The sequence below is a fragment of the Bos grunniens genome, chromosome 10 (assembly GCF_055505025.1).
Source record: "Bos grunniens cultivar Pamir isolate PY7600 chromosome 10, Bosgru_T2T1.0, whole genome shotgun sequence".
Classification (NCBI taxonomy): domain Eukaryota; kingdom Metazoa; phylum Chordata; class Mammalia; order Artiodactyla; family Bovidae; genus Bos; species Bos grunniens.
Window position 1 is genome coordinate 91359094 of NC_141174.1, and position 27910 is coordinate 91387003.

General features: G+C 42.4%; 1 long non-coding RNA gene across 1 annotated transcript in view; it reads right to left on the bottom strand.

Annotated features, from left to right (window-relative positions):
• LOC147365374 (uncharacterized) overlaps nucleotides 1–27910 on the bottom strand; it is a 123929-nt gene that overhangs the window by 44319 nt on the left and 51700 nt on the right. The window contains exon 3 of the long non-coding RNA XR_015135486.1: nucleotides 13867–13969. This is a non-coding gene — a long non-coding RNA (uncharacterized LOC147365374). The remainder of the gene's footprint in view (nucleotides 1–13866; nucleotides 13970–27910) is intronic.

Below are 27910 nucleotides of genomic sequence, written 5' to 3' on the forward strand. Positions count from 1 at the left end.
GCCAGAGTGTGGCAGTTCTTAAACGCCTGGCTGGAAGATCCATCTTCACTCTATACATTATCGGTTAACCTTGCGGATGAAAGCTGTGTGTACTGTCTCCCTTAATACCCAGCATGCTGTGGTGAGACTGTCTGTCAGCCTCTGACGCCCACTTCTCCCACTCTTCAGGTGCTAGATGCCTGCAGAGACTCCATCTCCCAGCCTCCTTCACAGCTCAGTGTGGCCATGTGGCTAAGCTCTGGCCAGTTAAGATACAGTGACATGTACAACTTTCAGACCAGATCCTTGAAAGCTTGAAAGGGAAGCTTTCCCTTCTTCCTGTGATCAGGACACAGCTGAGCCAGCTTGTTCCCAGTACACCTCAGGGGACAGAAGAGCAACAAAGAACAGGGAGTCTGGGTCCCTGCGTGGTCTCAAGGAACAGAGATTCCTGCCCATTCTCAACCACCCCTACTACAGGCAGGCATTGCTAAATCATGTCTGACTCTGTGCAACTCCATAACTGCAGCATGTCAGGCTTCCCTGACCTTCACTGTCTCCCGGAGTTTGCTTAAACTTATGTCCATCGAGTCAGTGATGCCATCCAACCATCTCATCCTCTGTTGTCCCCTTCTCCTCCTGCCCTCAATCCTTCCCAGCATCAGGGTCTTTTCCAATAAATCAGCTCTTCACATCAGGTGGCCAAAGTATTGGAGCTTCAGCTTTAGCATCAGTCCTTCCAATGAATATTCAGGGTTGATTTCCTTTTGGATTGACTGGTTTGATCTCCTTGCTGTCCAAGGGGCTCTCAAGAGTCTTCTCCAGCACCACAATTTGAAAGCATTACTTCTTCAGCGCTCAGCCTTCCTTATGGTCCACCTCTCACATCCATACATGACTACTGGAAAAATCATAGCTTTGAGTATATGGACCCTTGTCAGCAAAGTGATGTCTCTGCTTTTTAATATGAGAAATGAACACCTGTTACATTTGGACCCTAGTATTTTGGGGGTCTCTTGGTTATAACAAGTTAATCTGTACCCTAACTATTACACTGGGCTCAGTATGGTTGAGCTCTATTAAATTATTTTTGGAAATTCATAAAGAAAAAGTCAATAAATGGCTATGGAAATAAACAAAGACCAACCGAACGGAAAAGCGAAAATTATCTATCCAAAGCTTGCTCTACAGCAGGGAGTCAGCCACTGTCTTTGTATCTGGCAGAGACCCAAAGGCAGGCAGAGAAATGGGAAAGCTTTACAGTGGGAAAAAGGGAAGGCTTCAGATATGCCCTGATTGGAGGCTGGTGGCTGGGGGAAGCTGGAGGCAGGCTAACTAGAAGCCAGCATCCTATGTGATGGTTAGGAGGACATATTTGGGTTTTTTTCCGACAAAAATTAGGGAGGCTGGAAGTTATTATTTAAGTCCTGGCCATTTGGGGCTGACTGTGAGAGAGGTTACTGTATGGCTTCCTGGTTGTCATCAGAGACAGCAATCTGGCTTGCTACAAGTCTGACTTACAGCAGGCTGGCTTCCTGGGCTGTTTATTGTAGATGAAGAGGTTGGTTTTCTGGGCAGGCTGCTCCAGACTGTGGGTTAGAGTTGCCTTTGTATGTAAGGTTTGCTCATTGTCTGTCTGCATATTCAGTCTCTCGTGGCTGATGAGAACAGCCCTATCACAGAGGAGAAATGGTGTTGACAGGGTAGTGTTTTCAAATAATCTCCCTGGCACAGAACAGTGGAAGGAAAGAGATTTCATTTATTCCTGATGGACAGACAGAGGGCTGTGCTGAGAACTGGCCAAATCACAGAGACAAAAAGAGAGGCCTCAGGGCTGAGGAACGGGAGTGCTACGACCCAGCAAGGCAACAGGATTTCACTGGTGCGCACAGCCAAAGGGCGTTAGGACTTGAGTTGCCCCTGACACTTGCCTGGGGGAAAAAAAAAGTGGCCTGTGGGCTCAGTGCTGTTGCGTTCCACCAGAGCTTGGGCTGGAGGACAAGGCTCCGGGCCACCCTCCTCATCCATTATGACCCCCAGAAACCCAGGGAGTCCCAAAGCATGCTTGGTGGATGTGACAGACCAGTGGTCACAGGAGAGGATTGCTTTTCTTAGCGTGAAGCCAGGCGTGAGCAGGCCCCGGCACCGAGGAGGCCCCTGATTGCCCGCAGATGTCTGAACGACGCCCAGCTGGCAGGCCTGCTGGCTTTCAGGCCTGGTTTCCATTCCAGTGGCGAGTGGGACGAGGGGACCCGTCTCATGGAACCAAAGGCAGCGTGCTGGGAGCCCGCCACAGGCCGCGTCCCTGACTGGGGACACCTCCTTCTGGTCACGAGCTGCACACATTCAAATCAGTGCACTTTTGGGTCCAAGAACACTGAGTGTTGATGTTTGCTGGAGACAAATGCTGGTTATGCTTTGTTCTCTCCATGGTTACTCACCCTCAGCCTCACAAGATGCTGCTTCTGAAGGCTCTTCAGGGACCCCAGGCAATGCCCAGGGAGGAGGCTGGGCTCTGTCCTCATATGGAGCAGGCCTAGGGAGGGAGCTGGCCATCCGGAGGCAGGCTCCCGAGTTTCCAGACTTAGCATTTGTTAAAGGAAACTCTTGGTTCTCTCCTTCAATCCTGCCCTCTTCCCTCAGTCTTCCTCGTGTCTGTAACTGGCATCACCATCTGCTCAGTGGATCAAGCCCCAAACTTAAGAGCCATGCCTGACGCTTTTCTGTCCCTCGCCTCCCATTCTGGTCAGTCCCAGCATGGCCCCCTTCAAAGTGCATCTGGAAGAGCCTATTTCCCTTTCCTCCTACCATCCATTCTCTTGCCAACAAGAACGATTCTCCCACTCGTGGAAAGGCATCTGGACAAACCATAATTCAGAAAGACACACGCACCGCGGTGCTCATAGCAGCGCTAGATTCACAGCAGCTAAGACATGGAGACAACCTGAACATCAACAGACGAGCAGATGAAGGAGATGCGGTGCATACATTCAGTGAAATGCTGCTCAGCCTAAAAAAGAAGGGGTAATGCCGTTTACAGCTATATGGATGGACCTAGAGATGATCATCCTAAGTGAAGCAAGTCAGACCGAGAAAGACAATACCATATGATGTCACTTATATGCACAATCTAAAAAACAATACAAATAAATCTCTGTATGAGACAGAAAGAGACTCACACACATAAAAACAAGTTTATGGTTACCAAAGGGGAAAGGAAAGGGGGAGGGATAAATTAGGAGTTTGGGATTAACAAACTCCTAGAATTAATATAGACAACCAACAAGGGTTTATTGTATAGCACAAAATACTATAGTCAACATCTTGGAATAAACCACACTGGAAAATTTGTTAAAAAGATTGTATATGTGTGTATAATGGAGTCACTCTGCTATATAACAGAAATTAAACACAACATTGTCAATCAACTATACATCAATAAAATTTTAAATGAATAAATAAAAAATAAAAACAAACAAATAAGATTCTCTCAAACTGGGCAGTGCTCTGCAGGAACTGCTTCCACCCTCTTTGCTCTGCTGTCTTCACACTGGTTTTCTTTCCTTTCTCTGCATATGGAACTCTTTCCCCCTTTTAGGAACTTTCTTGGTCTGAAATATTCCCACCATTCCCACAACTGACATCTACTCATTAATAATTTTTGAGTTAAGCCATATGACCCAGCAATCCCACTGCTGGGCATACACACCAAGGAAACTAGAATTGAAAGAGACAAGTGTACTCCAATGTTCATCGCAGCACTGTTTACAATAGACAGGACATGGAAGCAACCTAGATGCCACAAACAAATGGATAAGGAAGTTGTGGTACATATACACAATGGAATATTACTCAGCTATAAAAAAGAACACATTTGAGTCCGTTCTAATGAGGTGGATGAAACTGGAGCCTATTATACAAAGTGAAGTAAGCCAGAAAGAAAAAGACCAACACAATATACTAACGCATATATATGGAATTTAGAAAGATGGTAATGATGACCCTATATGTGAGAGAGCAAAAGGGACACAGATGTATAGAACAGTCTTTTGGACTCTGTGGGAGAAGGCGAGGGTGGGGTGATGTGAGAGAATAGCATTGCAACATGTATATTATCATATGTGAAATAGATTGCCAGTCCAGGTTCAATGCACAAGACGGGGCACTCAGGGCCGGTGCACTGGGATGACCCTGAGAGGAGGGATGAGATGGGGAGGGAGTGGGGTTCAGGATGGGGGGACACATGTACACCCATGGCTGATTCATGTGATTGTATGGCAAAAACCACTACAATATTATAAAGTAACTAGCCTCCAATTAAAATAAATTAATTAATTTACAAAAAAATTTTTTTTTAGTTAATGGTAGATGGATGATTGGATTGGTAGATGGATAGTCTTTTTGGGGAAGCATAGGACCAGAGCAAATTCCTCATAAAGGTCACTTGCCTCTGTAATTCCCAAAACTGAGCCAAACTGTGCCTGGCCTTAGTCCATAAGTTCAGACAGGTGTCGATTCAACTCAAAAAATATTTACAGAGCGCTTATAATGTGCTAGTCCCTGGAGATACAATCAGGAACAAGACACAGAGCTTACAGGAAAGAGGAGTGGGAGAAAACAAAAAATGTGATTATAAAGTGGAATGGTGCAATCTATAATTATGATATGAGAAGGAGGGTGCTGTCAGAGCATACAAAAGAAGCGAGTGAATGTAGTCTGAGGAGTTCAGGGAGAAGACAAGACAGCCTTTCTGAGCACTACGATGGCTCATCATTCTAGGCACTTCACAAATGATGTTTCTTCTCCCTACAGCTGTCCTGCCAGGGAGGTATAATTATCACCATACTACAAACGTGGAAACTGCAGAAACAAGCCCTATGCCCAGAGTCACTGTGTTAGATCCCCTGGGACACTGACTGAGGTGGACACATTAGCACACGGGGGTGCTCTTAGAAATGCCACCGTGAGGGGACACAGCCAATAGGGTCAGGCAGAGGGGCAGCTGAGCAGAGAAGTAGATCCCACAGCAGCTGCTGTTGATACTGTGGGGGCTCTGCAGCTGGGAGGACTGTTCTGAATTAAGGCAAGAGGGTGGGCTTTGAGCTCTGAACTGACCAGTCATTGAACCCAGCCTGTTCCTGAGAGAAGGGTATAGGCTTGGGTATGGTAGTCCCCTCCCTCTGGTGGCAATTCCTGGAATGGGGGGGCAGGGAGGTTAACTGTCAGCCCTTGGGAGAATGAGAACTTGGTCCTAACCCTGGTGCCCCCATAGCCCCTCAGCCCCTGCGTGGGTACCTTGCACTTTCAATGCTGATGTCACGATGATATCTTAATATGATGTAACATTGACAGGCTTGGTCCCGTCTCTTTCCTGTCTACCATCATTCTTAATGACATCATAGACTTGCACAATTTTAAACACCATTTATAAGAGTCCACACTTACATCCTTAGTTTAGGCCTCTCTCATGTGCTTCAGACTCACATACCACTCTTTACTTATCATCTTCACCTAACATTTCCAAAAGCAACTTCTGAATTGTTTGGGTTTTTTTTATTTTTGGCCATGGCCAAAGTCAGTGAAAGCTTGGAGTCCTAACCACTGGACTACCAGGTAATTCCCCAACCTCTAAATTCTTACCCTCCCTGCTGTCGGCTCCCCCCACCCTTCCTATCTCACTTAACAGCACCTCCACTCTTCCGAGCTGCTCGAGTCAAAAGCCTTGGATCACTGTTTTCCTCTGAGCCCTCAATTCAATCCATTCTTCAAAATACATCCTCCAGTGTCTGCCCATTTCACTCAAGGTAAGTGCTCACAGAGGCCTGGTCTCCTGCTCTCGCCCCTGTCAACTATTCCATCCAGACAGGAATGGGGTGGATGGAACCCCACCCCCGGACATCTGCCTAGCTCACTCCTTCATCCCCTTCAAGTCTTACATCCACCTGCTCAGCAAGGCTTCCCTGAGCACATTATTTAAAGTACACTCTCCATTCTCATCCCAGTTAACAGTTAATGCTCATCACCTTTTAACATATAATTATTTATTTCCTGCCAATCCTCCCTATCCCCTGCACCCCAACTACGCTGTAAACTTCATGAAGGCAGGGACTTGCCTGTTTGTTCACCATGGTCTCCTGGGGGGCTAGAACAGAGCCTGATAAACAGGGCCATTCGGGAAGTGTTTGTTGACTGACTGATTGACTGAAGCAGGGGAGAGGGTTCTGCCTGGTTCCAAATGCATGATACTATGCACACACCACACCGTAGGTCTCCTACACAATACAACTCCAAGACAGACGTGATGCCATTGAGAGGCCAAAAGCAAATCTTGGCCTTGCACGAAGTGACATGACATAGTGAGCCAGGGTCTACATGTCAAAAGTGATTCCAGCTAGGCTATATTTGTTGAGCCAAAAGAATTTCTCAGGGTGCTTCAGAGGTGAAAACCTGGCCCTCAGGGCCCCTGTGACTGGAAAGAGAAGGTATCAGGGCTTCTGGAGTCCTCTGTGAGTGAGGCAGGTGCAGACTCTGATGTGTTCAGTGACCTGCAGGGCTTTCTATGGCCATCCACAGAAATGGACGGTTCATTGCTGACATAGGGAAACCTGAGCTGTGCACTCCCACAACACTCCTCAAGCCCTTTCTTTCAAACAGGCCGGGCCTGCCTGTCTGCTCAGACTTTGACCCACTGTCCATATTCTGATGTCATTCAGAATTTGTTGTCAAAGGAAATCTGAGGACAATGGGTAGGGCCACGTTACTTTAATCAGACCAACATGTAAGTGGGTCATCTTTATTTTTAAAAGAACCAGAGCCAGCACGGGGTAGGGGGAAAGGCTCTGGTTTTAGGATTAGACGTCTGAGGCCAAGTTTATATTCTTATCAACAGTGTAGGAGGGTTTCCTTTTCTCCACAACCTCTCTAGCATGTACTATCTCTAAATTTTTTTAACGATGGCCATTCTAACTGGTGGGAGGTGGTACCTCATTGTAGTTTTGATTTGCATTTCTCTAATAATTAGTGATGCTGAGCATCTTTTAATGTGCCTGTTAATCATCTATATGTCTTTTTCAGAGAAATGTCTATGTAAGTGTGATGCCCCTTACCCTACTCCAGTACTCTTGCCTGGAAAATCCCATGGACGGAGGAGCCTGGTAGGCTGCAGTCCATGGGGTCACTAAGAGTCGGACACGACTGAGTGACTTCCCTTTCACTTTTCACTTTCATGCATTGGAGAAGGAAATGGCAACCAACTCCAGTGTTCTTGCCTGGAGAATCCCAGGGACGGGGGAGCCTGGTGGGCTTCCATCTATGGGGTCGCACAGAGTTGGACACGACTGAAGTGACTTAGCAGCAGCAGCATATGAACTATTTATAGTTTGGATATTAACCCCTTGTCAATGGCTTCATTGAAAATATTTTCTCCCATTCCATAGGTTACCTCTTTGTTTTGTTGGTGATTTCCTTTGCTGTGCAAAAGCTTTTAAGCTTCATTAGGTCCTATTTGTTTCTTTTTGCTTGTATTTCTTTTGTCTTAGATAACTGATCTAAGAAAACATTGGTATGATTTATGTCAGAGAATATTTTGCTTATGTTCTCTTCTAGGAGTATTATGGTATCATGTCTAATATTTACATCTTTAAACTGTTTAGTCCATGGTGTGACGGAGGTTCTAGCATTACTGATTTCATATAGGCTGGACCTTGGCGACTTTTTAAAATGGGATCTGCCCGCCTCTCGATGGGGTCTGAGGTCTCCCTTTTACTGCAGTCTGCGCCACTCCCTGTTGTATTTCACCAGAGTCACTCCTCCGTGTTACCCGCCTGGACTTGAAGGCAGCTGAACTTTCCTTCCTGTGATAAAACTCCAGTGATTTTAAGAAATATAATTAGTCATACCCAACGGGTGAAGACTCTGATGCTGAGAGGGATTGGTGGCAGGAGGAGAAGGGGACGACAGAGGGTGAGATGGCTGGATGGCATCACCGACTCGATGGATGTGAGTTTGAGTGAACTCCGGGAGTTGGTGATGGACAGGGAGGCCTGGCGTGCTGCAGTTCATGGGGTCATGAAAGTCGCGCACGACTGAGCGACTGGACTGAACTGAACTGAACTGAATGGGTGATGACTGTGTGGGGAAAGTTCTTAAAGAGATGGGAATACCAGACCACCTTACCTGCCTCTTGAGAAATCTGTATGCAGGTCAGGAAGCAATAGTTAGAACTGGACATGGAACAACAGACTGGTTCCAAATAGGAAAAGGAGTACATCAAGGCTGTATATTGTCACCCTGCTTATTTAACTTATATGCAGAGTACATCATGTGAAACACTGGGCTGGAAGAAGCACAAGCTGGAATCAAGATTGCCGGGAGAAATATCAATAACCTCAGATATGCAGATGACACCACTCTTATGGCAGAGAGCAAAGAGGAACTAAAGAACCTCTTGATGAAAGTGAAAGAGGAGAGTGAAAAAGCGGGCTTAAAACTCAATATTCAGAAACTAAGATCATAGCATCTGGTCCTACACTTCATGGCAAATAGATGGGGAAACAATGGGAAGTGACAGACTTTATTTTCCTGGGCTCCAAAACCACTGCAGATGGTGACTGCGACCTTGAAATTAAAAGACACTTGCTCCTTGGAAGAAAAGCTATGACAAACCTAGACAGCATACTAAAAAGCAGAGACATTACTTTGCCGTGTAATAGACACGGCAAACTATAGAGAAAGCTATGGTTTATCCAGTGTTCAGGTATGGATGTGAGAGCTGGACCATAAAGAAAGTTGAGCACTGAAGAACTGACACTTTTGAACTGTGGTGTTGGAGAAGACTCTTGAGAGTCCCCTGGACTGCAAAGAGATCAAATCAGTCCATCCTAAAGGAGATCAACCCTGAACATTCATTGGAAGGACTGATGCTGAAGGTGTAGCTCCTGTACTTTGGTCACCTCATGCGAAGAGCCGACTCATTGGAAAAGACCCTGATGCTGGGAAAGATTGAAGGCAGGAGGAGAGGAAGACAGAGGACAAGATGGTTGGATGGGATCACTGATTCAATAGATAGGAGTTGGAACAAACTCTGGGAGATGGTGAAGGACAGGGAGCCCTGGCATGCTGCAGTCCATGGGGTCGCAAAGAGTCAGAGTCAACTGAGCGACTGAATAGCAACAACTGGTGATACTAGGGGAGGGAGCAATAATTTTTAAATTCTAGAATGAAGAAACAAAATTTATATATTGATCATAAAATCTCATTCTGTTATGCTTTATGCTACATTAATTTCATTGCAATTCATTCCTCAAAGATCAGACATTATTACCCTTTAAGCACAAGCTGGAATCAAGATTGCCAGGAAAAATATCAATAACCTCAGATATGCAGATGACACCACCCTTATGGCAGAAAGTGAAGAACTAAAAAGCCTCTTGATGAAAGTGAAAGAGGAGAGTGAAAAAGTTGGCTTAAAGCTCAACATTCAGAAAACTAAGATCAGGGCATCCGGTCCCATCACTTCATGGGAAATAGATGGAGAAACAGTGGAAAAAGTGTCAGACTTTATTTTTCTGGGCTCCAAAATCACTGCAGATGGTGACTGCAGCCATGAAATTAAAAGACGCTTACTTCTTGGAAGGAAAGTTATGACCAACCTAGATAGCATATTGAAAAGCAAAGACATTACTTTGCCAACAAAGGTCCGTCTAGTCAAGGCTATGGTTTTTCCAGTGGTCATGTATGGATGTGAGAGTTGGACTGTAAAGAAAGCTGAGCACCAAAGAATTGATGCTTTTGAACTGTGGTGTTGGAGAAGAATCCTGAGAGTCCCCTGGACTGCAAGGAGGTCCAACCAGTCCATGCTAAAGGAGGTCAGTCCTGGGTGTTCATTGGAAGGACTGATGTTGAAGCTGAAACTCCAATAATTTGGCCACCTGATGCAAAGAGCTGACTCATTAGAAAAGACCCTGATGCTGGGAAAGATTGAGGGCAGGAGGAGAAGGGGATGACAGAGGATGAGATGGCTGGATGGCATCATCAACTCAATGGACATGGGTTTGGTTGGACTCCTGGAGTTGGTGATGGACAGGGAGGCCTGGCGTGCTGCGGTTCATGGGGTTGCAAAGAGTTGGACACGACTGAATGACTGAACTGAACTGAACTGACTGAAAGGTCTCTAAACATAAGCGAGTGTATTTCTACCATGTAGAGGAAATCGAAGGAAATTTCTCCAATAAGGGACCATAGCTGATGGAGAGATGCCCCTTCCCTCAACACACATATAGAAGCACTAGAGTCTAAGCATGAAGGAAAATGAATTTCAAGGGAAAAATGTATAACTCTTGGGGTGTCAGAGATAGAGAAATAAAAGCCAGAGCCACATGCATGAGCTGGTGTGGAGGTAGCCCAGGGAAGCTCTCTACCCAGACATGGATTTAGGAAGAGACATGGTCTGGAAAAGCAAAAGATGCAAAGCCAGGATGTTAAATGGAGCCTTCTAGGTAAGTCTCAAAGAGGACTCCTGTTCAAACGATTAAGGCATTGCAAGGAGAAATAGAAGCCATTTAAAAAAAAAAAAAAAAAGAACAGTATGTTTGAAACAGGCATGTTTGAAAAAGAACAGAGCTTTGCTTGCCTTAAACAACCTCCTCTGCAACAAGAATACTCCAGCTCTCACACTCCTCTGAGCCAGTGCATGAAGGGATGGGTCAGATCTTATAGCCAGTAAAGTGCATTTTGATCCTTCAGATCTTAAGATTTCAGATCCTAAGATACTTACCAGAACATCTAACATTTATTGATGACCTGACTCACGGCAGGCGCTGGTGGTCTCTGTGCTCGAAATCTTTCATGACTACCTGGACTTGGGAAGTCACATGATCAGGCTTCTCTGGGGGTCCCTAGTACCAGCCAGATACCCACACTGTGCTGCCAGGACTGGGCCATGAGAATCTGCCCCATTGTGAGAAAGACTGACTGCACTCTCTGCTCCCAGCCTAGTGTGCTGGTGGCAAAGCCCAAATAGAAACATTATTTTTTTATTTAATGGGAGAAGTTGTTTTTCAAGATTCTTAGTATCAAAAGCTATTTTGTTGGTGGCAGGGGAAGGGATTTCAGGAAGCATTCTTGGTATAACTGCACCACTTGAGTCTGTTGGTGCTGTCCCGTCAAGATCGTCTAAGACATTTGGGCTAAGAAGAGGCTTGGCAGGAACCAAGGCATGTATAATGGGAAAAACAGAATATTTTCTTTCATGAAAGATAAAATTTCATCACATATTCTCCAAATCAGATTTCCTGACACATGTGCTTTAATCATATTCCAGCTCTTTTTTAATTTTTTTAAAGAGGCGATGCTTGGGATAGGGTTTAAAGATGAGGGAGGTCTACCTCCTCGTTCTAATCTTAGCAAAGACGAGTCCCCTGAGAACCAACAACTTTGGTACTTAAAACCTTGACAAGACCATTATCCCTCACAAGGTGTAATACCTTTAACAGGACAATCATGGCAGTTCACCTCTCCAAGGGTTTTGACTTTGTGATTTCCAGGCAGTCCCTGGATTCCTCCTTTTTCCTGGAGAAAAGGAAGTGGGAAAGGGTGGGCCCTACAACTCGGAAAACCCAGAGTCTTCTGGGGATGCCTTGCACAGGTATCCAGGAATCCAGGATGAAGTTGTTTTGTTCATTGCAACTGCCTCTGTGACCAATGCCAACTGTCCCAGTCCACAGAACCTGTGTGGGGAAGGCTAGGGGCAGGAAGGGATGATCAGAGGGTGGAAGTCTGTTTCTTTGGCTGGCCCAAGGCTTTTTTTTTTTCAAGCAGGGCATAGAGCTGTCTTATTTTTCAGTCTTTCAATTTTCTGATGTCTACAAGTTACGTATATTATCATATATTTGTTTCTGAAGGCGATGTTGTTTTTCTGACCCAGTTAAGAAAACTGGACTTCAAATCACTCATTCCAGCCTTTGACATGTGGAAAACACATCATCGCCATCTTTTATGAAGCCGATGAGTGCTAACCTCTGTTCCCCAAACCCAGAACTTGGTCCCCACTCCATTCTCTCATTCAGTTCCTCCTCGTCCCATTACTGTTTGAAATGATATCTAGGCCTTGTGAAATGCATTCCTCTCACCAATTCACAAAGCATTAATATACAAGTTTCCCTGGGCCATTTTCAAAGGAAAAACTTTTAAAATAGTCTTTCTGCAGAAGTCACCAAAAAAGATAGAAAACAGGAAATTAAATGAGTTACCAAGGAAGTCTGCATGTGAATCTAATCTTGTCCTTGCAACTAATGAAGATTACATGCCCTGAATATAAAACAACATTATTAAAACAATAAAGTAACAGGGAACAGTCATGTTTTTGCCTGTAATTGATTTAGTCTCCAGACTCAGATTGTAAATATTATTTTTTTCTCTCTCAACACATGGGGGAAAATGTCTTCTTTTCTCTTATAAAAAGAAATTAGGAATTTGTATTTTGTTTCTATCATAGGAACAAGCTTTAAAAATTTTGTTATGACCTTACTGAATAGATTCTGAGTGCCTTTGATTTTTAGGGAAAAAATGCACAAACTAGCAAAATCAAATAGAAATCTGTTTTGACCAAATTTATATTGACCCAAATGCTGGTGTTTGATCCACATACAGTGTGCTTTTCAAAGCTACAGGACCTGCCTCCCTGCCACACATATGCATTAATAATAAAATCCCAATCCCAACATAGTTCTCAACTGGAGAAGCTTTGATTTATGGCAAATATAAGCTCCCCAGATAAATAGGAAATGATTAAAATCAGCATCTCAGGGAAAGATAACTGATAAACTCTGAGACCGCCTACTCCCAAGTGCGATTTCAGGGGTTTCCGAGAACACTGCAGGTACCACCACAGGGTCAGGTATCTCTGTCTCCAGAAGCCCACAGCAGCCCCCGTGATGCCTTTCTGAGCAGACCCATTTATTACTTTCTATTTACAGGCTGAAGGGAGCCCAGAACCTCCCTGCAGCCAGAAGGCACGTCCCTGCCTCATGGTCAAGGGCTTCAGGAGCACAGAGCTGGGGTGGGGGTGGCTGGGGGTGGGTGGAGGCTTGCTTTCACTTGAGACACACAGCAGGGAGGCTCCCTGAACCCAGCGTCCTTCGTTCCTAAAGCTCCCCTTGTAAGGAGATAAATCAGTGCTGCCCTGAATGGCCCGCAGAATCTAAGACAACTGGTTTTATTAGCGGGTTTTCAGAAAGAGCAGTTAACTTGGTTGTGCCAACTCTCCTCACTAGATCTTGATTACAATTGTTTGTTGGGGTCCACACAGTTTAGGATTCTTTCCAATAAGGAGATGTTATTTTAATGCAAGACTTAAAAACTAAAGTAACTGAGACTGACTGTGCCTACCGGTTGGAAGGAGAAATGAGCAGAGCTTCCCTAAGTCATTAAGCTAGCTCACATAGTAGTGTGCTATTATCAATTTTAAAAAATCATATTTTAGGACAATTATTTTTTGACCTGTAAAGATGTTCACCCCATATTGCTGAGTACAAAGTACAGTAGCAAGTACAGTATGATCCACATTTTATAAAAAGCAAATTCTTACATTCTGGACTTCCCTGGTGGTCCAGTGGTTAAGAATCCACTTGCCAATGCAGGGGAGAGGATTGACCCCTGGTCTGGGAAGATTCCATGTGTCGAGGGACAACTGCACCTGTGCACCACAGCTACTGAGCCTGTGCTCTAGAGCCCATGCTTGGCAACCAGAGAAACATGGCAGCAAGAGAATTCCATGCGCTGCGACTAGAGAGTAGCTTCTGCTCACCACAACTAGAGAAAGCACAGCAACGAAGATGCAGTGTAGCCAAAAATAAAATAAATATTTTTTAAAAAAAGCAAATTACTTACATTCTGCAGCTCAGACCTCTTCTTAGCACCTGCCAGTTTCCAAGCTCTTTGGCTTCCGTCTGACTCTCCCCACCTCTCCCAGTTCAGAGTACCTTCACCTCATCTGGGGAGGAAGGCCAAGAGACACAACTTTTTGTTACTGAGGACTATTCTTCCAGACTTTTCATTAATGGTGAAAAAGCACAATTCTCCAACTATCAAACAAAACATAAATCCCATACATACAGATGGCAAACTCACGCCAAAGTTTTATTAATTCATTAATGAAGAAACCAGCAGTAAGAAGAGAGCCGTTTTGGAGAAACTTTGAGAAACAGGGATTATAGAGTTAGTGGGGAAAGGAGTACTGAAGTAAGATTCAGTTTAGCTAAATAGATGCTAAACAAGTTAATGGTCTGTAGACAAGTGTGTGGGTAACTTTTCTACCAGAGGGCCCCCCAATATATCATGAACCTTATTATTTTTCTAAAAGTTAATCTCTTAATATACCAGGGTTGTAAAACGTTTGAGCCACAACCAAAGGGTCATTCCCTGGGTAAGTCAGATGACTCTCCACAGACTTTTTAGTAAGATCACAAAGCCATTCTTTTTGCCTTATTTTCAAGTTTTAGATAGCTTTTCTTCCACAATGACATAAGTTTTATGTCCTAGGTGCTTTGGAGTTTATACTTTGGAACTGTCAAAGCTAAAGATATAGTTCTTGATCTCAGCTTTCCTTCCATAAAGAGCTTTCCACCCTAGAACGAGGAAAGAACAATCTTAAACCAGTATAGGGTAAGCTAAAAACCAGACCCAAAGTCTCAGGGTGAGCCTCCTCTGGAACAGGAGCTGTTAGTGGATTGACAGGCACAGTGAATACCTCACTCAGTTCCAGACAATGACACCCAGTCCTTCACCCTCTTGGAAGGAGGCAGGAAGAAAATTCTCTGCTTTATTTGGCCAGTTCAAAGGAAAGACCTTAGCAAATGTCTTTGCCAGTAAATGGGAATCACCCTACAGTGAAGCTCAGTAAATGGGATCACCCTTCAGTACAGCTCCTCAGTAAATGGGATCACCCTACAGTACAGCTCAGTAATGGGGATTACCCTACTGTACAGTCCCTCAGTAAATGGGGCTCATCCTACAGTGAAGCTCAGTAAATGGGGATCACCTACAGTACAGTTCAGTAAAGCTGGACCTACATATTCAGAGCTCATGAGCAGCCTGCTAGCCCCATATGTTAATCATGAGCAGTCAGTCGAAGAAAACCAGACATCTGAAGAAAATTTCTAATTTGGAAGATAGAGATGTAAACAAAGAAAAAGCAACTTTGAGGATATAAGGAGAAGCATATTAAAAAAAAAAAAACAATTATGAGTAACATATTGGAGAGCTAAGAGAAGACACGGCATCCATGAAATAAGAACAGGACATCATATACTCATCCCTCTCTCACGTACGAAGGAGCACTAAGCAGGTAAAGGGCTCCTGATATTAAAAACGTGATCGCAGAATGAACAAGGGATGGAAGATAAGGTTGAATCATTTCCCTTAAAAAGTAAAGCAAAAATACAGAGAAATAGAAGAAAAGCAGGATTATGCTAAGAAGTTCAAAAGCCAAATAACAGAAATTCCAGAAAGAGAAAATGGAGAGAAGAAATTACAAATGAAATGACTTTAAAATGTTTCCCAGAGTGAAGATGGGAGAGAGAGGTGAATGTACAGAGTCATGGGTTACTGAACAGTTTTATGAGAGGAAACCACCGTGGGAACTGACGCCAGGGCAGGAGAGCCTGCATTATAATTGACAAATTGCTGGGAGCTCAGAGTGGACAGGTCTGAGAGTTAAAAACTCCAGGGGGACCCAGTTATAGGGTGGCCTTCACAATTCTGTGAAATTTACCACCAGGAGCTTGACCAGATTCTCACACTGAATATCAGAGACGAACCTCCTTGTACTTCCATCAGGGGGAGAAAGGAAAAAAAAAATTTTTTTTAATACAACAGAGCACTAATTAACCAGAGTCTTACCTCATGGGGATATTATCAGAGCCTAACTTCCCTGGAGAAAGGGAAACACCCAATTCTAGCCCACTCTAGCCATTGTCTCTCATCTAAGGGAGGAGAAAAATTTCCCTGAGTTGCACTTAAAGCTCCCATAGGCTCACTAAAAGACTAAGACCTAATCCTAGGACTACAGAATGCTTCCCCTTGTCCCATACCTTCTTGCTGCTGCTGCTGCTAAGTCGCTTTAGTCGTGTCAGACTCTGTGCGACCCCATAGACGGCAGCCCACCAGGCTTCCCCGTCCCTGGGATTCTCCAGGCAAGAACACTGGAGTGGGCTGCCATTTCCTTCTCCAATGCATGAAAGTGAAAAGTGAAAGCGAAGTTGCTCAGTCGTGTCCAACTCTTCTCGACCCCATGGACTGCAGCCTACCAGGCTCCTCTGCCCATGGGATTTTCCAGGCAAGAGTACTGAAGTGGGGTGCCATTGCCTTCTCCTCCCATATCTCCTTACTACAATACTAAAGTCCTGTTTATAGCAGTTGGTTTTACCTTGTACATTATGTCCAGCTATCAAAAAGAAAATTTACAAGGCATATTGAAAGACAAAAACCACAGAGCAAGCATCAAAACCAGACACAGCAATGATGTTGGAATTATCAGACCAGGAATTCAAAACAACTATGATTAATATGCTAAGGTCTCCAATGGATGAAGTAGACAGCACACAAGAACAGATGGAGAATACAAGTAGAGAGATGCAAATCCTAAGAACGAACCAAAAAGAAATGTTAGAGATCAAAAACATTGAAACAAAAATGAAGAATGCTTTTGACAGGTCTATTAGTAGATTAACAGATGACATGGCTAAGGAAAGAACCTCTGAGTTGAGGATATCTCAAAAGAAACCTTCCAAGCTGAAAAGCAAAGAGAACAACATTTTGCAGTTTTGGACAACTACAAAAAGTATAATATACACATAATGGAAATAGCAGAAGGAGATGAAAGGGCGAAAGGAAGAGAAGAAGTAGTTGATATAATAATGATTGAGAATTTCACCAGTTAATGTCAGACACCAAACTACTGACTGAGGAAGCTCAAAAAACACCAAGTAGCATAAATGAATTAAAATACACTGAGGTATATGATTTGCAAACTACAGAAAATTAAAAATAAAGAAAAAAATCCTGAAAGACGCTAGAGCAGAAAAATATCACGTCTATGGAAAAACAAAGAAAAGAGTTACATCTAACTTCTCAGAAACCATGTAAATAAGAGAGTGATGTGAAATATTTAAATTATTGAAAGCAAAAAAAAACAAAAACAAAACAAAACCCCACCTATCTAGAATTCTATACCAGAGAAATTATCCTTCAAAAATGAAGGAGAAATAAAGATTTACTTAGACAAAAAAAAAATTGAGGGACTAAGTTGCCAGTATACATGTCTTGCAAGAAATATAAAAGAAATTCTTTAGAGAGAAGGAAAATGATATAAATAAGAAGCTCAGATCTACATAAAGAAAAGAAGAGCTATGAAGAAGGAATAAGTGAAGGTAAAATAAAAACATATTTTCTTATTTTTAATTGATCTAACAGGAAACAGTTTGTTCAAAATAACAATAGCAATAATGTATTCAATTATGTATGCTTATATATATCTTATGTGCACATATATAATGTATATACAAATGAAATGAATGACAGCAATACAAGGGAAAGGAGAAAGGAATCAGAATTATTTTGTTATTAAAAGGTTTTTACACTATGTATGGTGGCTCAGACGGTAAAGCGTCTGCCTGCAATGTGCGAGACCCAGGTTCAATTCCTGGGTCGGGAAGATCCCCTGGAGAAGGCAATGGCACCCCACTCCAGCACTCTTGCCTGGAAAATCCCATGGACGGAAGAGCCTAATAGGCTGCAGTCCATGGGGTCGCAAAGAGTCGGACACGACTGAGTGACTTCACTACTATCACTATGAGGCAGCATAGGGTTTTTTTTAAAGTGGGCTTGGATCAGTTGTGAATGTATATCATAAACAATAAGACCACCACTAAAACAAGTTAGAAAAAAGAAAAAGAATTAGAGCTGATATGTTAAGATAGAAAACATGGAATCATATAAAATGCTCAATTAAGATTACAAAAGGCAGTAAAAAAGTAGAAGACGAAAATAGGGGAAAAAAACAAGGGCAACAAGTAGAAAACAGTACACATACTGTAGATTTTAATACAACTATATTGATATCACTATGAGTGTCAACGGTCTAAATGTAACAATGAAAAGACAGGGACTGTCAGAGTGTATGAAAGAACAGGACCCAACTACATGTTGTATACAAGAAACTCACTTAACACATAAAGACACGCACAGTTCAAAAATAAATGGATAGAGAAATATATACCATGCTAACATTTCAAAACTTCAAGAGGGCAGGAGTAGCTATATTAATTTCAGACAAGGTAGACTTCAAAGCAAGAAAACTTATCAGGGATAAATAAGGGCATTACATAATGATAAAGGGGGCAATTCTCCAAGAAAATATAACAATCTTTAACATGTGTGGGCTGGATGAAGCAAAAGCTGAAATCAAGATTGCCGGGAGAAATATCAATAAACTCAGATATGCAGATGACACCACCCTTATGGCAGAAAGTGAAGAACTAAAGAGCCTCTTGATGAGAATGAAAGAGGAGAGTGAACAAGTTGGCTTAAAGCTCAACATTCAGAAAACTAAGATCATGGCATCCGGTCCCATCACTTTATGGCAAATAGATGGAGAAACAGTGGAAACAGTGTCAGACTTTATTTTTCTGGGCTCCAAAATCACTGCAGATGGTGACTGCAGCCATGAAATTAAAAGACATTTGCTCCTTGAAAGAAAAGCTATGACCAACCTAGACCGCATATTAAAAAGCAGAGACATTGCCAACACAGGTCCGTCTAGACAAGGCTATGGTTTTTCCAGTGGTCATGTATGGATGTGAGAGTTGGACTATAAAGAAAGCTGAGCACCAAAGAATTGATGTTTTTGAACTGTGGTTGTTGGAGAAGACTCTTGAGTCCCCTGGATGCAAGGAGATCCAACCAGTCCATCCTAAAGGAAATCAGTCCTGAATATTCATTGGAAGGACTGATGTTGAAGCTGAAACTCCAATATTTTGGCCACCTGATGCGAAGAGCAGATTCATTTGAAAAGACCCTAATGCTGGGAAAGATTGAGGGCAGGAGGAGAAGGGGACAACAGAGGATGAGATGGTTGGATGGCATCACTGATCCAAGGGGCATGAGTTTGAGTAAACTCCGGGAGTTGGTGATGAACAGGGAGGCCTGGTGTGCTGCAGTCCATGGGTCGCAAAGAGTCGGACACAACAGAGTGACTGAACTGAACTGAACGTGTGTGTGTTTAACAATAAAGTGTCAAACTACATGGGGCAAACACTGATAGAAATGCAAGGACAATAGACAAATAGACAAATCCACTATCATAACTGGAGACTTCAACCTCCTCTAGTTGAAATGGACAAATTCACCAGACAGAAATTTAGGAAGGACATATTGAACTCAGCAATACCATCAATCAATTAGATCTAATTTATATCCACAGTCTACTTCATCCAACAATAGCAGAATAGTATTCTTTCAAGTTAACATGAAATATCCATCAAAACTGACTATATTCTGGGCCCTGAAATACACTTTAACAAATTTAAATGAATAGAAATTATATAGTGTCTGCTTCCAGACCACAGTAGAATTAAACTAGATATCAGTAACAGGAAGATAATTGGAAAATGCCCAAATGAGTGGAGAGTAAACAACACACTTCCTAATAATGCACAAGTCAAAGAAAACATTTCAATAAAAATTTTAAAATATTTTGAATGAAATGAAAATTAAAAAATACAACTTAAAAAATTTGTGGGAGGCAGTAAAAGTACTGCTTAGAGGGAAATTTATAGCACTGGATATGAGAGTCTCTTGGACAGCAAGGAGATCAAACCAGCCAATCTTAAAGGAAATCATCAATCCTGAATATTCATTGGAAGGGCTGATGCTAAAGCTGAAGTTCCAATACTTTGGCCACCTGATACAAAGAGCTGACCCATTGGGAGAGACCCCGATTCTGGGAAAGACTGAAGGCAGGAGGAGAAGATGGTGACAGAGGATGAGATGGTTGAATGGCATCATCAACACAGTGGACATGAGTTTGAGCAAACTCTGGGAGATAGTGAAGGACAGGGATGCCCAGAATGCTGCAGTCCATGGGGTTGCAAAGAGCTGGACAAAATGGACAGAGCAACAACATGTATTAGAAAAGAAGAAATATCTAAAATCAATAATCTGTTTACACTTTAGGAAACTAGAAAATGAAGAGCAAATTAAATCCAAAGTAAGTGGAAAAAAAGAAAAATAATAAGCATTAGAACAGAAATCAATGAAATTGAAAACAGGAGAGAATCAACAAAACCAAAAGCTAGTTCTTTGGACAAAAATAAAAAGCAATAAAATCAGTAAGCTGTAGCCAGACTAACTGAGGAAAAAAAGAGAATGCAAATTACTAGTGTGTGAAATGAAAGAGGGAAGATCATTACACATCCCACCTACACTGAAAGAATAATAATGGAATATTTTAAACTACTCTATGCCCCTAAATTTGATAGCGTAGATGAACTGAATCAATTCCTTGAAAGATACAGTCTACCAAAACTCACACAAGACAAAAGAGACAAACTGAATAAGCCTAAAGAAATTGCATAATAATTAATGACATCTACACCAGAAAACACCAGGCCCCAGAAGGTTCACTGGTGAATTCTCCCAAACATTTAAGGAAGAAATTGTACCAATTCTCTACAACCTCTGTTGGAGGACAGAAACAGGGGAATACTTCCTAATTCAGTCAAAGAGGATGGCATTACCCTAGTAATAAAACCAGACAAACACATTATAAGAAAACTACAGAACAATATCTCTCACAAACTTAGATGCAAAAGTCCTCAATGAAACATTAACAAATCAAATCGAAAAACAGATAAGGAGAATTATACACCAGAACCAAGTAGGATTTAACCCAGGTATGCAAATCTGGTTTGACTGTCAAAAATCAATTACATCAATAGGCTAAGGAAGAAAAATTATATATCAATAGATGCAAAAAAAGCATTGAACAAAATCCAACACCCACTCACAATAAAAACTCCTCCAAAACTAGGAATACAGGGGAACCTATTCAACAACTCAATTAAAAAGTGGACCAAAAACTTAAACAGACACCCCACCAGTGAAGATATACAAATGGCAAACAGCATATGGAAAAGACGCTCCACATCGCATATCAGCAGAAAAATACAAATTAAGACAGCAGTGAAATACGACCGCACACCTATTAGAATAACCTAAAATCTGGAATACTGACAATCAAACACCGGCAACAAATGAGAACTCCCGTTGCCCCACAAGGGATATGGTGCTCCACATCTTTGTGGAACAACGGGAGCTCTCATTCACCGCAAAATTGTATAGTAACTTTGGAGGACAGTTTAGCAGTTTCTTATAAAACTAAACATACTCCTACTACATGATTCAGCAATCACACTCCTTGCAACCATTTGGACTGTAGCCCCGAGCTAGCTCAGCTTCTCTGTCCATGGGATTTCCCAGGCAAGAATACTGGAGTGTGTTGCCATTTCCTCCTCCAGGGGATCTTCCTAACGCAGGGATCAAACCCAGGTCTCCTGCATTGCAGGTGGATTCTCTACTATTTGAGCCACCTGGAAAGTCAAACAGATGTTTATAGAAACTAAACTCTGCCTTATGATCCAGCAATCCCACTGCTGGGCATACACACTGAGGAAACCAGAAGGGAAAGAGACACGTGTACCCCAATGTTCATCGCAGCACTGTTTATAATAGCCAGGACATGGAAGCAACCTAGATGCCCATCAGCAGAGGAATGGACAAGAAAGCTGTGGTACATATACACAATGGAGTATTACTCAGCCATTAAAAAGAACACATTTGAATCAGTTCTAATGAGGTGGATGAAACTGGAACCTATTATACAGAGTGAAGTAAGCCAGAAAGAAAAACACCAATACAGTATACTAACGCATATATATGGAATTTAGAAAGATGGTAACAATAACCCTGTGTACGAGACAGCAAAAGAGACACTGATGTACAGATCAGTCTTATGGACTCTGTGGGAGAGGGAGAGGGTGGGGAGATTTAGGAGAATGGCATTGAAACATGTATAATATCATATATGAAACAAGTCACCAGTCCAGGTTCGATGCATGATACTGGATGCTTGGGGCTGGTGCACTGGGACGACCCAGAGGGAGGGTATGGGGAGGGAGGAGGGAGAAGGGTTCAGGATGGGGAACACAGGTATACCTGTGGCGGATTCATTTAGATATTTGGCAAAACTAATATAATATTGTAAAGTTTAAAAAGAAAATTAAAAAAAAAAAAGAAACTAAATTCATTCATAACTGCCAAAACTTGGAAGCATCTAAGAAGATGTCCTTCGGCGGGTAAATGGATAAACACACTGTAATATATCCAGACAGTGGAATATTATTCAGCACTAAAAAGAAATGAGTGTTCCTGTCATGAAAAGAGATGGAGGAAATGTAAGTGCATATTAACAAGGGAAAGAAGTCAATCTGAAAGTGCTATATACTCTGTGATTCTAACTATATGACTTCCTGGAAAAGGCAAAACCTTAGAAACAGTAAAAGATCAGTGGTTGCCAGTGGCTGGTGAGGGTGGTGGAGAGGGATAAGCAGAAGGCTTTATTCGTCTCTGTGAGGACCACAGAGGACTTTTAAGACAGTGAGAATACTCTGTACACCACAGTGGTAGATACGTCATTATACATTTGTCCAAATGCATGGAATGTACAACATCAAGAGTAAACCCTAAGATAAACTAGGGACTTTGGTGATTAAAATAAATCAATACTGGTTTACCAATTATAACAAATGTTCTGCTTTGGTGGGGGATATTGATAATGGGGGAGGCTATGAATGTTTTGAGGGAGGAGGTATATAAGAAATCTCTGCACCTTCCTCTCAATTTTTCTGTGAACCTAAAACTGCTGTAGGAAAAAAACTAAAATACATTCAAACAATAAAAAAGTAGAAATGACCTGTAATCCCCCCTCATGAATAGAATAATTGCTAGTATTTGTGCATTCACACAATTAAAATGGGAATATGCTATGAATGTTTTTTTTTAACTCCTGAACTTGTTTTCTTATTCAACAATGTGTTGTAGCCACAAATAATATGGATCATCATCTTGATTTTTAATGGTTGTATATTATTCTGCATGTGGGGAGTATACCATAATCTGTTTTAACTCTCCACTAATAGATCTATTGCATCCATGGATATATATGTGTGTGAGTGTGTGTATATGTATATACTTGTCTGATTATCAACATATTTTAAATTTCTGGAAATGGAATTAGTAAAAAGAAATGCCCATGTGCCATTTCAATACATAATGCCATATTTCCCACTAGAAAGGTTGTGTCATTTATACATCCAACATGTTAATAAGAGAGTTCACTTTTCCAATACTAGGTACTAAAAGTCTTTTTGATCTTTGCCAATCTTTTAGGCAAAGAAATGATATCTCATTATTTTTAACTGGCATTTTTTCACTTCCAGAAATGCTGCACAGTTTTCCATGTATACTGGCCATTTTGTGCTGCCTCTTAAAATTTGCTTCCCCGTGTGCCCTGCCATTTTTTGTAGGGATGTCAATCTTTTCTCACTGATTTATCAGAACCCCTTACAGATTGGGAATACTGATTCTTTGATCTGAATAATGCACAATGATCTCACTTAAATATGGTTTTTAGGAAGTTGGTTTATAACTTTATTTGTTCTCTTCCCACTAGATTGCTTCAATCCTGGAATATTCCTATGCAAGTTCTGTAAGATGCCTGTTACCCTGGGCATAATTTCTTTTTGTATATAGCATTGTGTTCTTAATTTTAAGTTTGCTTACATCCTGGGGTGCTCCTCAATGATGAGAAGGAATTTATGGACTTAGACTTGTTGGTGAAAAGAGAACATCTTACAGGTTTAGAACTACCTGGAAAAACATTGTATTCTCTGCCTGTGCTCAAAGCCCTACTCTCTAATCACATCATTAGTCTTCCTGGCATCGCCAGCCTCCATCCTCAGCCACCTTGTTAGTGTAAATTTAATGATCTGAGGAATCCACCAAGAGTAACAGAAATACTTCTACTCCTAGGGAAATTCCAAAAAAATTAGAGATTATGTCCCAGGAACTAAGGAGAAAGGCCATTTTTCAAAACATATATACACAACAATGGTGACGATGATGATATAATTTCTAGCATGCCTTATTCCTCCCACTTCAGAAACGAAATGTTCTAACCTAGTAAAACTGCTATCTTTTAAGAGAATGAATTAAGTCTCATGGGGAAGCTGAGGTACAACTGTGGATCTGAGTTTCAGTTCCTCCTTTGGTATAGAAGAGATTCATGGCTTCAGGTAAGAGGCTTCTGCTGGTTGAGCCTCCCTAGCACACACCCTGAAATCTCATCAAACTGTTAATTTCCTTTCCCATGAACACTCCTCTTGTTAACCAGCTCCTGGGCATTTTCCAATGGAAAATGGAGTTGTTGGCTTTCCCTGGCTTCTGTTTATAGTCCAGTGAATTGAAAGATGAATCAAGTAATTACTGTATTCCAGACTGATAGAATACAGGTGGAGGATGGAAAGCAGGAGAATGTCAAGTGGTCCGTTTGGGTCCATGGGGACCCGTGGAGATAAAGAAAACTGAGAAGGAGAAATACACAGAATCGGAACAGAGGAAGACACAACATTGAAATAGGAGCCATCTTCATGAGACTGTGTCACCTGAGAGCCAACGGATGTCAGCAGATGGGATGCACCTGTCCCTGGAGAACTTCACAAAGCAAAGTCAAGTACCAGAGCCCAGAATAGAAACAGGAAAACCAAGTCACACTCCCAGCTACATGTTAGCAAATAAAGTCTCATGTCCCCAAACAGCAGGCGAGGTCAGAGGGGGTGCCTCTAACAACCCGCCTCTCCTCTGCAGCTTCTGAGAGAAGAGCACTCTTCAGGTGACTATAGAGCCTGCTTCTGTGGTCATTCTTGGAGTGAGTGATTTTCACCACCAACATTCACTCACCTGGGAAAATTAAGTCAGTTTGCTTTGCAATAAACAGCAGCTGAAGTGAGACCAGCACAAGTCTCTGGGGTCTGTTTTGCAAGAGGATAATTTGAACTCAGGTAATGAATTCGCTAGGATTTTGGAGGCTGGTAGGAGGAAACCTGGTAGAGATTTTTTTTTTTTTTTTTCCTAGCTATTGTTCAGGGACGGACGATAGAGCTCTTGGAACAAAGGACAATCAGGAGATGGGCTGGCTGGCATTCCACGGCCACCTTGTCAGCTAAATTTAACCCTCAGTGTGCAGTGCAAATACTTACTGAGTTTTTGTAAACTGAGGAAGGCAGGTGGCTGAGGACAAGTCTCTACAAGAGGCTAACCTGACATCCAGACCTCCCCCTTCCTCCCCAGTATGTTTCTGTTAATTCTCTACTTGTTTCAGGGAGGAGCATTTTGGAAGGCTCCATAATATAGGTTGTGGCCTCAGTTTCCACTCCCCTCTTGCAGAACTGCTGCTTCTGGGGCTGTGTACAGACATGAAGAGAAAGGTTATTCCAGAAATATTCCATTTCAGCCTCTAAAGGATGACGTTCCAGGGACAGGTTTATGCTTTCTGAGTTGCTGCTCACCAAGACAGAAGCCAAAAGTGACTTAAGGAGAGAAGAAGCTGAACCATAATAAGCAGAAGCCAAAATCAGAGTGAAGGGTGGGGGCAGGCTTCCCACCCAAATTTCTAACTCCTTTCCCTCCAACTGGGTGAGGGCCTTGCCTTTGTTAATATCTTTGTGGCTGAAACAAAGGCTCTTCTTTCCCCACCACTGCTGCATTTCCACTTTCCCCTCCCTGTAGAGATTCGGTACCTCTTACAAACCCCAGCACTGCAACTTTAGTCTCCCAAGAGGGCTCAGAATTACTGTTGGGGGAGATACATTGTTCCTTGGCTTTTCAAGTTGCTATTTAGTGGCAAAGATCAATGCTGTGGAGATTAGTGGAGCCGGGAGGTGGGCCTTCAGACTCTGTTGCTATTCCTGGGGGTAGGCGGAGGTGCAGTAGCACATTTGAAAACAAGTAATGGAAAGGATGGAAGGAAGGACATCTTGGTACCTTTAAGAGTGTCCTGGGTGGAGGGCCTCAGGCCTCCAGACCAGATCAGCCCCCCGGGAAAGATGGGAAGGAAGCAGCCTGACCCCCATGATTCCCTTCTCCTTTCAATCCCTCCCACTCTCCCCATCCTTGTTCCTTTTTCCAAAAATTATTCCAATGGGGAATTGTATGACCCATGGTTGTTGCTGATTACCCCTCTCAGAAGTATGTGGGGATGATCCTTTCATTAAAAAAGAAGCATTTCTAGCCTTTGCACTTCCAGTTCCATTGGATGATAAGGACATATTTGAGGGCAGTTTATGGTGAATGGGGATATTTAACCATGTTTATTCAACAAATAACTACTGAGTACCTGTTATGTTCTGGCCCCTGATGAGGGTAAGATGGAGGGCTTGTCATGCCCAACATCAATGCCATGGCTGGTTTTATCCTAAATTACTCAAGGGCAGTACTCACCACAGTGGATACTGATTTTCTTTCAAAAGCAACCTTTTCTGTTCTCAATGAGGAAAGCATTAAGTTAGTAAGAACTATTTGACCTTTCCTGGGTCAAATTACAAGGGTCCCAAACTTAGCTGAGAATGGCTCTATATGAGTCAGGTGCACTTGGCTTCAAATTAAAATTTCTAGATCTCTATCTTGAGCTCCACACACATACCTCCATTTGCCTGTTACTCAGCTCTGTTAGTTTCTCCTACAGGCAACTCCGTTTCCACATCCAGAGTCAAACACCCTGTCTTCCTGAAAAACTTGCTCTCCTCCTCCTGTGACCCCTGTGTCACCAATATCTTCTTCCCCTACTGGTTATCCAAGGGCTCAACCCTTATGACCTGGGCATCATTCCTGAAGATTCTTTTGTGCCTAGTCTATCAAACCAATCACCAAGTGCTAAGTATCCTACCACTTATAGAAGAACAAAGCATTAGTATGTATTTAGATCGGAATTGGCTGAAGGCATACTTTTTAATTTCAAGCACCTTTCAGAGAGAAATTAGACTAAGCAGTCAGGTGCTTTCTGTCTAATATAATACATTGAGTGGTAAATTAATAAATACAGTTACTGAGATCAATTGCAAATTAAAAAAATTGACTTTCCCATAACAAACACATTTGTGACTTAAGCAAGTAACTTCTTAAAAGAATGCATTTTCCTCTGAGGTTTTCACAAGACCTTAATAGTTATTCTGAAAGAATAAATAAGACCTTTGTAAATAGTTGTGAATCTTGGTAAAATCCTTTCTCTTGCTTACTGAAAATCTTAACTGTTGATTAAGATTGTTGTTTCAAGTGGTAGAACAGTTCAGTTCAGTTGCTCAGTCGTGTCTGACTCTTTGCAATCTCATGATCCGCAGCACGCCAGGCCTTCCTGTCCATCACCAACTCCTAGAGTTCACCCAAAATCATGTGCATCAAGTCGGTGATGCCATCCAACCATCTCATCCTTTGTCGTCCCTTTCTCCTCCTGCCCCCAATCCCTCCCAGCATCAGACTCTTTTCCAATGAGTCAACTCTTCGACTGAGGTGGCCAAAGTACTGGAGTTTCAGCTTCAGCATCAGTCCTTCCAATGAACACCCAGGACTGATCTCCTTTAGGATGGACTGGTTGGGTCTCCTTGCAGTCCAAGGGATTCTCAAGAGTCTCCTCCAGCACCACAGTTCAAAAGCATCAATTCTTCAGCACTCAACTTTCTTCACAGTCCAACTCTCACATCCATACACGACCACTGGAAAAACCATAGCCTTGACTGGACAGACATTTGTTGGCAAAGTAATATCT